The sequence below is a fragment of the Pristis pectinata genome, chromosome 5, assembly GCF_009764475.1.
Source record: "Pristis pectinata isolate sPriPec2 chromosome 5, sPriPec2.1.pri, whole genome shotgun sequence".
Lineage (NCBI taxonomy): Eukaryota > Metazoa > Chordata > Chondrichthyes > Rhinopristiformes > Pristidae > Pristis > Pristis pectinata.
Window position 1 is genome coordinate 54850357 of NC_067409.1, and position 12988 is coordinate 54863344.

Sequence of the window (12988 nt, forward strand, 5' to 3'; positions counted from 1 at the left end):
CCACATATCCCCCTATTTTAAATTCCTCCATATGCTTATCTAACAATCTCTTGAACTTGACCAACGTATCTGCCTCCACCACTACCCCAGGCAGCGCATTCCATGCACCAACCACTCTCTGGGTGAAAAACCTCCCTCTGATATCTCCCTTGAACTTCCCACCCATTACTTTAAAGCCATGCCCTCTTGTACTAAGCATTGGTGCCATGGGAAAGAGGCACTGGCTGTCTACTCTATCTATTCCTCTTAATATTTTGTACATCTCTATCATGTCTCCCCTCGTCCTCCTTCTCTCCAAAGAGTAAAGCCCTAGCTCCCTTAGTCTCTCCTCATGATCCATACTCTCGAATCCAGGCAGCATCCTGGTAAATCTTCTCTGCACCCTTTCCAATGCTTCAAAATCCTTCCTATAATGAGGTGACCAGAAGTGGACACAGTACTCCATGTGTGGTCCAACCAGAGTTTTGTAGAACTGCATCATTACCTCGCGGCTCTTAAACTCGATCCCACGACTTATGAAAGCTAACATCCCATAAGCTTTCTTAACTACCCTATCCACCTGTAAGGCAACTTTCAGTGATCTGTGGCTATGAACCCCCAGATCCCTCTGCTCCTCCACACTACCAAGAATCCTGCCATTAACCTTGTACTTCGAGTTTGTCCTTCCAAAGTGTACCACCTCACACTTCTCCGGATTGAACTCAATCTGCCACTTCTCGGCCCAGCTCTGCATCCTATCAATATCCCTCTGCAAGCTTCGACAGTCCTCCACACTATCCACAACACCACTGAACTTAGTGTCATCTGCAAACTTGCTAACCCACCCTTCTACCCCCTCATCTAAGTCATTAATAAATATCACGAAAAGTGGACGTCCCAGAACCGATCCTTGTGGGACACCACTAGTCACAGCCCTCCAATCTGAATGCACTCCCTCCACCACAACCCTCTGCTTTCTACGGGCAAGCCAATTCTGAATCCACACAGCCAAGCCTCCCTGGATCCCATGCCCTCTGACCTTATGAAGAAGACTACCATATGGAACCTTGTCAAACGCCTTACTAAAATCCATGTAGACCACATCTACTGCATTACCCTCATCAATCTTCCTGGTCACCTCTTCAAAGAACCCTATCAGGCTTGTGAGACATGATCTTCCCTTCACAAAGCCATGATGGCTGTCCCTAATTAGTCCATGATTCTCTAGATGCTCATAGATCCTATCTCTTAGAATCCTTTCCAACAGCTTGCCCACCACAGACGTAAGGCTTACTGGTCTGTAATTCTCTGGACTACCCCTACTACCTTTTTTGAATTAGGGGACAACATTTGCCACCCTCCAATCCTCCAGTACCATTTCTGTGGACAACGAGGACTCAAATATCCTAGCCAACAGTTCAGCAATCTCCTCCCTCACCTCGCGGAGCAGCCTGGGGAATATTCCATCAGGCCCCGGGGACTTATCTGTCCTAATATTTTCTAACAGCTCCAACACATCCTCTCTTTTGATATCTACATGCTCTAGAACATTAACCTTACCAACACTGTCTTCAGTGCCATCAAGGCCCCTCTCTTGGGTGAACATGGAAGAGAAGTATTCATTGAGAACCTCAACCACTTCCACAGCTTCCAGGCACATCTTCCCACCTTTGTCTCTAATCGGTCCTACCTTTACTCTCGTCATCCTTCTGCTCTTCACGTATGTGAAAAAAGCCTTGGGATTCCCCTTAACCCTACTCGCCAAAGCCTTTTCATGTCCCCTTCTTGCTCTCCTCAGCCTCTTCTTAAGTTCCTTCTTTGCTACTCTATATTCCTCATGAGCCCTATCTGATCCTTGCTGCTTAAACCTTATGTATGCTGCCTTCTTTTTCCTAACTAGTTGTTCCACCTCTCTTGTCACCCACGGTTCCTTCACCCTGCCATTCTTTCTCTGCCTCACCAGGACAAATTTATCCCTAACCTCCTGCAAGGGATCCCTGAACATCGACCACATCTCCATAGTACATTTCCCTTCAAAAATGTCGTCCCAATTTACGCTCTCAGGTTCTAGCCTTATAGCCTCATAATTTGCCCTTCCCCAATTAAATATCTTCCTGTCCTCTTTGCTCCTATCCTTGTCCATGACAATGCTAAAGGTTAGGGATTGGTGGTCACTGTCCCCCAGATGCTCAAGATAGAAGAAGCTTTTGTTGAGTGTTGCTGTTTTATCTCTCTTCCTTGCAATTAGAGACAGTTTCTTAATGGTCCAGAGTCAAATCCTGCCTGATCCAGAACATTTTGGAGTCCAATAGTTGTAGAATCAAAAGGATCAACCAGAAATTCTGTGCTCCAGTGCCACAATGGCATGTATAACCCATGAGTGACTGAACCTTAATGATCTGGGTTGAGGTAATTTGAAAAATTGATGTTAGATAAAGATTCTGGATCTCTCTTGGCTTGGGAACCTCATGAAGATGACTAGGGTAATTCTATTGACCACACAATGGGTGGTGGGTATGTGGAATGAGCTGTCAGAGGAGGTGGTAGAAGCAGGTACAATTATAATGTTTATAAGACATTTGGACAATCCATAGATAGGAAAAGTTTAAAGGGATGTAGGCCACATGCAAGCAAATGGAATTAGCATAGATAGACATCTTGGTCAGCATGGACTTTTTGGACTGAAGGGCTTGGCTCTGTGCAGTATAACTCAATGAATCTCTAGTTACAGATACTTTGCTGGTCTACTGAACACTTAAAGTGAGGGAGATGGAAGCAGTGGACTTACTGCAATTGAAGGCATCCAACCAGACCAGCCTTCCTCCTCACACGGAGGGAGCACTCACCTACCTCTGCTATGAGTAAGAATTCTTGGAGGGAAAATCAAAGAAACTGCAGATGCTGGAAGTCTGAAATAAAAAAACAGAAAAAGCTGAAAACACTCAGCAGGTCTTCGAGTAATGCAGCATAGAAACAGGCCCTTCCGCCCACCAAGTCTGTGCCAACTATCAAACACTTGTTTACACTAATCCTACACTAACCCATGTGGAAAAAAAATAAAACTGCAGTTGCTGGAACCTGAAGCAAAAACAGAAATGCTGAGAAAATTCAGTCAGTCAAGCAGCATCTGTGGAAAGAGAAGCCAGTTAATGTTTTTGGGACAGGGACCCTTCCTCAGATCATTAATTACATTTGATTTTCCCCACATTCTCATCAACTCCTCCAGATTCTACCTCTCACTCACACACAAAGGGAAATTTACAGTGGCTATTTAATCTATCAGCATGTCTTTGACATGCGGAAGGTAAGCGGAGCATCTGGAGAGAACCCATGCTGTCACATGGAGGATGAGCATTCCCCACACAGACAACACTAAAGGTCAGGATTGAATCGGGTTCATTGTAGTTGTGAGGCAGTAGCTCTACCAGTTGCGACACTGTGCTGCCTAAAAGATCTTCTGCTGAAACGTTATTTCCATTTCTTTTTCCAGAGATGCTGCCTGACTTGCTGAGTGTTTTCAGTATTTTCTGTTTCATTTATTCTTAGACTGATACCTTAGAGTGAGGGCCTGGAGTTTCTTAGTCCTCTCAGTCCCAGCATCTCCATCTTAGTTATATGTCATAAATGGGGTAGTCACATCCTCGCAGTGAGAGTAGGAAAACAACTTGAAGCACTATCTTCTCAGCCAACCTGCAAGCTCCACAGACCAGTCAGCATTGAATATTAACACTGCCTTAGTAGGCATTTACAGGCATGGTCAAATTATTGCTGCAAAATTAATGCCCCTAAAGTTTGCAGCTGCTATTTGCCTCTTTCTGTCATTGGCTTTCCATGTGTAGTATGCATCAACACAAGCTATACTAATAGTTGGATGGATACTCACCGTTTGAACTTGTCTTCCTTGAATATATCAAGCAGGATAATAATGAGAACTGATGGCCTGTGTGTATATTCACATGGCTGCACCATAGTTGTCTTTAAGAAGATCATGAATATGCAGGGAATGGAGGGATATGGATCATGTACAGGCAGAAGAGCTTAGTTTAATTTGGCATCGTGCTCGGCACAGGCTGTGGGCCAAGGGGCCTGTTCCTGTGCTGCACTGTTCTGTGTTCAATAACTTCTCGCAGAGAGTGGTGAAACTGGAACTCACAACCCTCAAGGGTTGTGGAGGCTAGATCATTGTGAGATGTAGATAATTTTTGAAAAATCAGGCAATGGATGGCCATTGGGGAACAGGTATAGAAGAGATGAAGCCTGGGGCAGATCAGCCATGATCAAATTGAATGGCAGGGCAGGCCTGCTCCTGCTCCGATTTTCTTATGTTGTTATGTATTGGTATTGGTTTATTATTGTCATTTGTACTGAGCCACAGTGAAAAGCATGTCTTGCATACTGATTGTACAGGTCAATTCATTGCATAGTGCAGTTACTTTGAGTTAGTACAGAGTGCACTGAGGTAATACTTGATGTTTTCCCAGATGGCCTTGGACATCTGGTTTTAAAGTGATGAATGATATTTTATAGTTTTGGAGGTGAGAAATTGCTATCAGGGAAACTGGAAAATATGATTCTTACTTACAAGCCCACCTCCCCACCACTCCTGCCCTTAGCCAGAATGCAGAATGAGGGATGATGCAGCTTTTCATTTTAGATAGTGAAGAACGTAGTGCCCAGAATTGCAGAGTGAATAGAGGAAGCTGAGGAAGAAGTTAAAAAGCAGGACCTCGAGGGTAGTAATCTCTGGATTACTTCCAGTGCTACATGCTTGTGAGGGCAGGAATAGGAAAATATGGCAAATGAATGCATGACCGAAAAATTGGTGCGGGGGCAGGGATTCAGATTTTTGGACCATTGGGATCTCTTTTGGGGCAGAGGTAACCTGTGCAAGAGGGACGGGTTACATCTGAACTGGAGGGTGACCAATATCCTGGCAGACACATTTACTCGTGCTACTAGGGTGGGTTTAAACTAGATTGGCAGGGGAGTGGGATCCCAAGCATCAGGGAGGTAAATGAAAGGCTGGAAAGTGATGCAGAAGTCAGTGACAGCAAGTTGAACAGAAATGACAGGCAGGAGAATGGCAGGGAGCGAGAAAAGCCTATTGGATTAAACTCCATTTATTTCAATGCAAGAGGTCTGACAGATAAGGCGGATGAACTTAGGGCTTGGATATCTACATGGGACTGGGACATTATAGCCATTATGGAAATGTGGCTAATGGAGGGACAGGACTGGCTGCTTAATGTTTCGGGGTACAGGTGCTTCAGGCAGGATAGAGGCAGAGGAAAGAGAGGAGGGGGAGTTGCATTTTTGATCAAGGGGAATGTCATAGCAGTAGTCAGAGATGAAATTACTGAAGGGTCATCCTGTGAGGCTTTTAGGTGGAGCTGAGAAATGAGAAGAGGATGATCACATTGTTGGGATTGTACTATAGGCCCCCAAATAGTCAACGGGAATGAGAAGAACAAATATGCAGGGAGATTGTGGAGAGTTGTAAGAATAATAGTGTTGTCATAGTAGGGGATTTTAACTTTCCTAACATAGACTGGGACTGCTATACTGTTAAGGGCTTAGATGGGGTGGAATTTGTTAAGTGCTTTCAGGAAAGTCTTGGGTAAAAGAGCAGGGAAGGTGACTGAGGTGACAGTGGGGGAGCACTTTGGGACCACTGACCATAGTTCTATTAGTTTTCAAGTAGTTATGGAAAGGGCCAGAACTGGTCCACAGGTTCAAATAATAAACTGGGGCAAGGCAAATTTTGATGGTATGAGACAGGAGCTTGCAAAGGTTGATCGGAGTAGGTTGTTCGCAGGCAAAGGGACCACAGCCAAATGGAAGGTTTTTAAAGGTGAGATAATGAGAGCTCAAGGTCTGCATGTTCCTGTTAGAGTGAAGGACAAGGCTGGTAGGAGTAGGGAACTCTTGATGAGAAGGGATATCGAGGCTCTGGCCAGAATAAAGGAGGCATGAATCAGGTACAGGCAGCTGGCATTGAGGGAATCCCTGGAGGAGTACAGGGGGTGCAGGAGTATACTTAAGAAGGAAATCAGGAGGGCAAAAATGGGGCATGAGATACATTTGGCAGAGAAGATTAAGGAAAATCGAAAGAGATTTTATGTATATTAAAGGAAAAAAAGTAATTAGAGAGAGAATAGGGCCTCTCAAAGACCAAAGGGGTCATCTTTGTGTGGAGCTGCAGGAGATGGGCAAGGTCCTTCATGAATATTTCTCCTATTTTTACCATGGAGAAAGACATGAAGACTTCAGAACTAAGAAAAGTAAATGAGGAGGTCTTGGGGATAGTCTGCATTACAGTAGAGGAGGTGCTGGAAGTCTTAAAAGGTATGAAGATAGAAAAATCTCCAGGGCCTGACCAGGTGCATCCAAGAACACTGTGGCGGGCTAGAGAAGAAATTGCGGGAGCTCTAGCGGAGATATTTGCATCATTGTTAGCCATAGGTGAAGTGCCGGTAGACTGGAGAGTAACAAACATTGTGCCTTTATTTAAGAAGGGCGGCAAAACAAAATCTGGGAACTATAGGCCAGTAAGTCTAACATCTGCGGTAAGTAAGTTACTGGAGAGGATTCTGAGGGATAAGATATATGTGCATCACTTTTGAAGTGGTAACTAAGAAATTTGATGATGGCAGGGCATTAGACATGGTTAATATGGACTTCAGTAAGGCCTTTGACAAGGTTCCACATGGTAGGCTGCTATGGAAAGTTAGATCGCATGGAATCCAGGAAGAGCTGGCTAATTGGATACACAATTCACTTGATGGTAGAAAGCAGAGGGTGATGGCGGAAGGTCGTTTCTCAGACTGGAGGCCTGTGGCTAGTGGCGTGCCTCAGGGGCCAGTGCTGGGGCCATTGTTTTTTGTCACCTACATCAATGATTTGGATAAGAATGTACAAGGCATGGTTAGTAAGTTTGCAGATGACACTAAAATAGGTGGCATAGTGGATAATGAAGATGGTTATCAAAAATTACAGGGGGATCTTGATCAGCGGAGTAAATGGGCTGAGGAATGGCAAATGGAGTTTAATTCGGATCAGTGTGAGGTGTTGCATTTTGGAAAGTCAAATCCAGGTAGGACTTTCACAGTGAACGGCAGGGCCCTGGGGAGTGTGGCAGAACAGAGGGACCTTGGAGTACAAGTACAAGGTTCTCTAAAAGTGGAGTCACAAGTAGACAGGGTGGTGAAGAAGGCTTTTGGTATGCTGGACTTCATAACTCAGGACATTGAGTATAAATGTTGGGAGATCATGGTGTGGTTCTACAAGATGCTGGTGAGACCAAACTTCAAGTATTGTGTTCAGTTTTGGTCGCTTGCTATAGGAAAGATGTTATTAAGCTGGAAAGAACACAGAAAATATTTACAAGGATGTTGCCAGGACTTGAAGGACTGAGTTATAGGGAGTGGTTGGACAGGCTAGGACTTCTTAGAGTGTAGACTGGGAGGTGATATTATAGAGGTGTATAAAATCATGAGGAGCACAGATAGGGTGAATGCGCAGTCTTTTTCCCAAGGTGGGGAAATCAAGAACCAGAGGGTGTAAGTTTAAGGTGAGAGGGGAAAGATTTAATAGGAACTTAAGGGGCAATTTTTTATGTGAAGAGTGGTACCTATGTGGAATCAGCTGCCAGAGGAAGTGGTTGAAGCAGGTACAATAACAACTTTTACAGTTGGACAGGTACATGGATCGGAAAGATTTAGAAGGTTATGGGCCAAATGCTGGCAAAATGGGATGAGTTTGGATGGGGCATCTCGGTCAGCATGGACCAGTTGGGCCAAAGGGCCTGTTTCTGTGTTGTGTAACTCTATGAATCTATAATTCCCAATGAAGAAAATGAACAACAGCCTGTATTTAAACTTGCGATCATGTTTATCAACTTCTTGCCCCACTGTTTTACAGTGCTGATGTTTGAAAAACAACAGTGTTAATGCCAGTATGCTTAGTAGAGAATACTTTGATCGGTCATTCAGACCTAACCTTACCTCTTTTTTTCTGTTCTGTATTCCTCAGCAGAATTTCTGATTCCATCTCCATCTTAGTGAGAATGTGAAATCTTCTTTGGTGGTTCGTTGCTTTGTCTTTGACCCTTTTTCTGCTGTCGTTGTCAGATTATACAGAGGAAGACATCCTTTGGAAGGGTGATGTGCAGTGCATCCATCTGATTGACATCTCAATGAATCAAGCAATTTAATCAGACTTGGCTGATTGACAGGTGGTAGCAGACTCTGATATCATTTTGTCAACGTAAGAGAAAAGATTTTAAGGTTGTGCATGATAACAAATGCTGGTTAAGTGAGATATCTACACACCTTATGAGATTATTATTCTCTTTAAACAGAATGCAATGTGAAAAGACAGTTGGGCAGCCCTTAATTTCAGAATCTACTTTTACCTAGAATTTTCAAGGGGAAAAGGAAACGCAAATAGGCATTATATTACCTTGGCTGCTTTGTTAAGCAGTTGAACGCCTTGAGCAGTTCTGTGGATGAAAGACTGAGTTGGCTGTGCTAGTTCCCTTTACTGTGTTTTGTGATATGTTCCCGCAACAACCCAATATTCTGCCTCTCCTCAGCTTTGTCTGCTTAAGAAGGTTTGGAGGTGAAATTAAGAGCTCTTCTCGTGTTTGCCTTGATAATTTTCTTGTACCTTTAGTATGTGTCAAAACCTCCAAAGAAAGATAGTGATGTAAGATGCAACATGACATATGACTCATCCTGTTGCCCAAGAGTGAGTGGAATAAACATTTTTTCCCTTCTTAAGCACTATTCCACCAGCTTGCCACTGCAGTTCTGTTAGTTTCATCTTTTTGAAGGCGACACAGAGTATCCAAACAGCAGCAGTAGGCTACTGTTGTTCTATATAGGATTTCTGCCAGCATTCTCTAATAGATATTCAAATGAGCAAACTGTCTAAATTCTACTGGATTGAATTTGGTAGAGTCTGGCACAATTCTGGCACACAAGATTCAAGGGAATACTTTCAGAAATATTGACATTTGTTTCCAATGAAGCTCCCTTGCACAGAATAAGATATCTTTATTAGTCACATGCATATCAAAACACACAGTGAAATATATCTTTTGCGTAGAGTGTTCTGGGGACAGCCCACAAGTGTCGCCATGCTTCTGGCGCAAAGATAGCATGCCCACAACTTCCTAACCCGTACATCTTTGGAATGTGGGAGGAAACTGGAGCACCTGGAGGAAACCCAAGTAGACACAGGGGCAACGTACAAACTCCTTACAGACAGGGGCTGGAATTGAACCTGGGTCGCTGGCACTGTAATAGCATTACGCTAACCGCTGCACTACTGTGCCTTCCATACATTTTTCTGAAGAAAACTCATGAGCTCAGCAGATCATCACACCACATATTTTAATACTGAGATCAGTATTTCTATGATTTTCAGCAAAACTGATGAATGCTGAGTTTACGCAAAAGTAGTCTATAAAGACAGAAAATGTTGGAGATATCCAATGGTGAGGCAGCATCTGTGGGGGAGAAACAGAGTCAAATTTTCAAATCAATGATCTTTCTCTCAAGGCAGGTACTGCCTGACCTGCTGAGTGTTTCCAGCATTTTCTGTTTTTACTTCACATTTCCAGGACCTGCAGATTTTTTTTAAAAGGACAGGGAACTGCTTCACTGATCCCTTCTATACATGAGGGTTCTAGCACTGAGTTTGAGCTGTTATAATTCTACTTTTTATGTTTCTTCCACACTTTGATGCTCTTTTATTCAAACCCCACTCACTTAGTTCATTAGCACTCTATTAATTACTTCAGTAGTGTTTTACCACTTTGTACATAGACATTAATTCACTCATTAACACCACATAAAACTGTGAGGGATTATTTCAAATGCCTGTGAGCATAGCACTTAGCAGACTGTTACAGCACAATGGGAAGAAGTACACTTTAACATCTAAATTCAGCTTCATTTTAACAGAAAAATGAAGCAAGGTGTTCTCCATGGCAAATAAAGGCATGTACTGCTTAAAAACAGTGTGATCCAGTATAACTTGTGCCAAAGAAATTTCCTGTTCTTCTTCTGGAAGTCAAAGAAGTTCTCACTCAAATAATGATTCTTTGTGTTTGAACTTGGGCAGTGCTCATTCACAGGATGTCACAGTCATGCTCTGTCTTGATCCAAGAATATCCATACTCCAGCAGGAAACATTGGATAAAAGGAGTCTGACTCTCAGCTCATTTTCTCCTCATTGATGAAAATATATCTTGTTTGAAGAGACCATAAATTCTTTGACATAAGAAGAAGATGGGCTATTGAAAAACCTGGAAGACTAGTAGATCAGTTTCTGCTTTATTTTTATTACATTCAATTGTTAGGTTTTATTTATTTCATTAACACATCTCTATTTGTATAAATCTACTTGGGCAGTCCATTGGGATCAAAGGTGACTTCTGTCTGCTTCAGCTTTATGTGTTCTGAGGTAGCTGATGTTGCCAATGTGGAAATTGCAGGCTCTTCCACAGATGGGACAGATGGTCACTGACTGGTAGGTGGATGCATAGTTTATGAGGTGGTGCACTCCTCCTGCTGCTTATGTACGGCTTTTATGTGTTTCTGATGCATGGATTTGAGGTTCTCTGTACCAACCTGAATGACTGTTCTCCATGCTCCTTCTCTGTTTTAGGTATGTGTCCAGTGCCAACCACTGGGACTGCAGTAAAATGTACAGCTGGAGCTTAGGTCTGGAACATGGTTAAGTGAGTGGCTAGAGCCAGGGACTGGGAATGTGGTTTGATGTGCGGTCAGAGCTGAAGATTAGGAATATGGTTCAGTCTGTGGTTGGACCAAGATATAAATCTATCTACTCATAATTTATAGATAGATGGATTATAATCAATGGAAATGGAAATCCCAAAAGATGCAAAATGGACTATCAGGTATGCAAGAAGGTAGCAAATGGACTTCAATCGAGAGAAGTATGAATCAATGCAATTGGGGAGAATGAATGAGACCATGGAATGCATAGTAAATGGTTGCATGTGAGAAGTGTAGAGCAGCAGAAAGATCTTGGAGTGCTAGCCCACAGATCCCTGAAGATAGTAGGTAGATAAAGTGGTTATGATGGCATACTTCCTTTATTGCATTTATCAACAGCTAAGTAGCACATGAAATTTAGAAGGAAAATGCAACTTAAGAGCAGTGAGGTGGCAATAGAACAACTTAAACTCGAGCACTGTGTATATTTCTGTTCAGCACACAACACATAGAATATGATAACACTAGAGAGGGCACTGAGAAGATTTAATAGGATATTACCTGGGCTAAGACTAGTAAGATTGTGTAGGGTGTGGCTATTTTCATTGATACGATGGAGGGGAAGTGTAATGAGTTTTATAGAATTATGAGAGGCTTGGATGGAGTGAACAAGAAGGACCTTTATCACCAAGCAGAGATGTCAGTACTTAGAGGAGAAGAGTTAAGGTAAAAGACAAACTGCTAGAGGAACTCAATGGGTCAGGCAGTATCTGTCGAGACAGGGGGATGGTTGACATTTCGGGTCAAGACCTTGCATCAGACTCTCCAATGATGACTTTCTGTTTGAGCTCCCCACAACATCTGATGTGGTGACCATCACCTTCCTCCAACACTTTTCAAGTATTGTTCAGTTGGGTGGGACTTCATTAACCTCATTTCATTCGTATCAAGTGAGCTATGGCCAGAGAACTACCCGGAATGCCTTCTTAGCTGCTTAAGTTGAGGAACTTTCCCCTTAACCTCTCTACCACACTATCTCTCCTTCTTTAAGATGCTCTTTAAACCTAATTTTTTGATGAAGTTTTTGGTCACCTGCCTCACTTCCTCTTTGGCTCTGTGCCAAATCTCATGTCTAACTCTCCCATGATGTACCTTGGAATATCTTGCTATGTTAAAGCAGGGTGAACAGAAAAGTGAAACCTACCAGTATTTTGAGAGTAAGGACACATATGCAGATCTCCTCTGCCAACCGACCACCCCCCCCCCCACCCCCCAACAACTCTAATGTTAAGGACGTGCTTGCCCATCCAATTGCAGTCAATATAAACTTTACAGTGTGCTACATATATACAGGTTGTTGTTGTTGTTGTTGGAAAGCATTGGAAGTCATTTACAGAAGAAAAATATTTAAAGAAAGGCTTAAAATGGAACAAATGTAATCCCTGAATTAAAATAGGTATTGTGTAAAAGCACTGGAGTCTCTATTTACAACATATTGTTGGCAGGTACCATATGAGCTTATTTCTGTTTGTTCTGGCTAGTACCAGAAGTTGACACTAACAATAACAGTATTTGACACTTCACCTAGTCTCTGAAAATTGTAACTGCTTTATAAGTATCTGTGTTTTTGTTTTCTCTGGTTCTGTCATGCTATGAAATAATAAAACTGCCAGTTCAAATCATTGAAGACCACACGGAACACTAATATCATCTGAAGGAAAGCTGTTATATGCTAATATTAATCTCCACCATACAAAAGGTCAAGTAAAGAGACTTAGAAGTGACCACAGAATAACGGCAGCAAGAAATTTGCCTGAATTCTTTGCCTGTACAGGTGAAGCCATATTCAACTTTGATACATCCGATTTTAATTCAAACCAATGCTTTTGCTAATTAGGGCCAATATACAGCCATAATTTTGAAGTGAATCATATCTCAAATCAAATAATAAACCCAGAATCTGTGTACCCAGTGATAGTTATCATGTAAAATGCATTTTCAATAGGAATAATATTTTCTTGAAATAAAGGTAAAAATAATGCTGGAAACAGTCAGCAAGTCAGGCAGTATCTGTGGAGAGAAAAACAGAGGTCGTGTTTCAGTTCAAAGACCCTTTGACCCTTAATCTTAAAGACATTTTATGCAACTTTTAATTATTTGTTCTACCTGATTTTTGATCTCTTACTTGACTAGTAACACTTACTTTCTATAATGATATCATTTTGGTTTCTAAAAGCTTATTCAGCTCATAAAGCAAAAGGTAT

At 42.3% G+C, this 12988-nt stretch overlaps 1 long non-coding RNA gene across 1 annotated transcript in view; it reads left to right on the plus strand.

The window, feature by feature from the left end:
- The first annotated feature begins 10468 nt into the window (after positions 1 to 10468).
- The window catches only part of LOC127571058 (uncharacterized), a 60269-nt gene continuing 57749 nt past the window's right edge, over positions 10469 to 12988 (plus strand). Inside the window, exon 1 of the long non-coding RNA XR_007956438.1 lies at positions 10469 to 10515. This is a non-coding gene — a long non-coding RNA (uncharacterized LOC127571058). The remainder of the gene's footprint in view (positions 10516 to 12988) is intronic.